The sequence below is a fragment of the Austrofundulus limnaeus genome, unplaced genomic scaffold, assembly GCF_001266775.1.
Source record: "Austrofundulus limnaeus strain Quisiro unplaced genomic scaffold, Austrofundulus_limnaeus-1.0 Scaffold329, whole genome shotgun sequence".
Classification (NCBI taxonomy): Eukaryota; Metazoa; Chordata; class Actinopteri; order Cyprinodontiformes; family Rivulidae; genus Austrofundulus; species Austrofundulus limnaeus.
This window is the reverse complement of record NW_013952731.1, coordinates 250608-252332: the sequence shown is the minus strand read 5'-3', so window position 1 is coordinate 252332 and position 1725 is coordinate 250608.

Here is a 1725-nt window from a genome sequence, read left to right as displayed (position 1 = left end):
CTCCACCCCCTGTTTACAATTGGTGTTAATTAGGTGTCAACGATAGCCACCATGTTATGTGAGTATCAGTCACATGGAGGCAGTGCTTAAAAGCCTGAATTTTGCCTGAAACTCTCAGACTGAAGAAGTCTCTTGGAGGAGAGACGAAACGTTTCATTAGAGAAGAACCCATCCAGAAGACCTATACAATTTTTTTCTTTTTGATTTTTTACCTGGATTACTGAGATGCATGAGGACATGCACTAAAATAATAACGAGACTATACAATGGTACATAGCTATGTAAACAAGAAAACACAGATTACATTAAGAAGAAGTGGGAAAAAGAAGTAAACGTGAAAATACCTGAGGAAAATTGGGGGAAAATTTGTCAAATACAATGGTTGTTTCCTGGATCAAATTTATGGCGAGAATTTGGATGGAAGAATGTGATAAGATTTTTTGTGACACCAGCACAAAAACAATATCAGGGTGCAGGAAAAGATTGTTGGAGACTCTGTGGTACGGCTAAGGCCAATCACTACCATATTTTTTGGAACTGTCGAGTTATTCAGGACTATTGGATTAAACTTCACAAACATATYAATAATATATTTGTCTCAAACATTCCTTTTAAGTGGGAGACCTTATATCTAGGAGACTTGACTCTGAACCATTGGGATGCACACGATAAAAAATTACTTTATATGTTACTAGTGGCTAGCAAAAAAGCAATAACCAAAAAATGGTTTAAAACTGAGCCACCAACCATTGATGACTGGACTGACACAGTACATGATATATTCTTAATGGAAAAACTGTCGTACTCACTCAAAGTGCAAATACATAAATTTTATTCAATCTGGAGTAAATGCACTTCATATGTGAAACCCATCAGATCTGACTTTGTATAATTACAGTGAGCAGGACAGAACGTCTTTGTTTCGTTTTTCATTGATCTCAATTTGGACTTCGCTAGTGTTTGTGACGCCCCATTCTCTTAACACCTTGGATCTCCATTTCTGCGGGACCATGCACGCCCCCCCCCCCCCCCCCATTTATCTATTTATTCGTACTTTTATTTTTCTCTGTTGTATTTTTTTTTAGTTTATTCTGTTCTTTATTGTTGATGTTGTTCAAAAGAAAATGGATATTATGTACAAAAGACATGTTTCTCACTGTTCAAGTACTTTTTCAATAAAAATAAAATAAAAATAAAATGGTGAAAACAGTTTGCAAAGATTAGACAACATAAAAAGTGTTGATCAGGGCTGGGCAATCCTGGTCCTCAAGGGCTGCTTACCCTGTATGTTTTACTTGTCTCTCTGATCCAACACACCTGATTGAATTACCTCTTCAAATTCTACAGAAACCTGTTAACCACCCATTTATTCAAATCAGGTGTGTTGAATCAGAGAAACAAGTAAAACATGCAGGATAGCAGCCCTTGAGCACCAGGACTGCCAACCCCTGGTGTAGATTATATCACATGCAAAGTCTCAAAACTTAAATTGCAGTTCTGTAATATTTGTAAAAAATATGAAAACTCAAATTCAGTTCCATAAAGTCAAATTTTCTGCGACACACTGAAACTTTGAATGATAGTGTGAAATGTGCCTGACCTACAAAGCTCCAAAGAGGGCAGGGTTTTTGCATCCTAAAGTTGTCCAAACATTTTTTACAAATTTCTTCGACCTAGTATGATGTTTGACGCTTTGGCTTTTTCTTTACATGTACTGTATTTTTG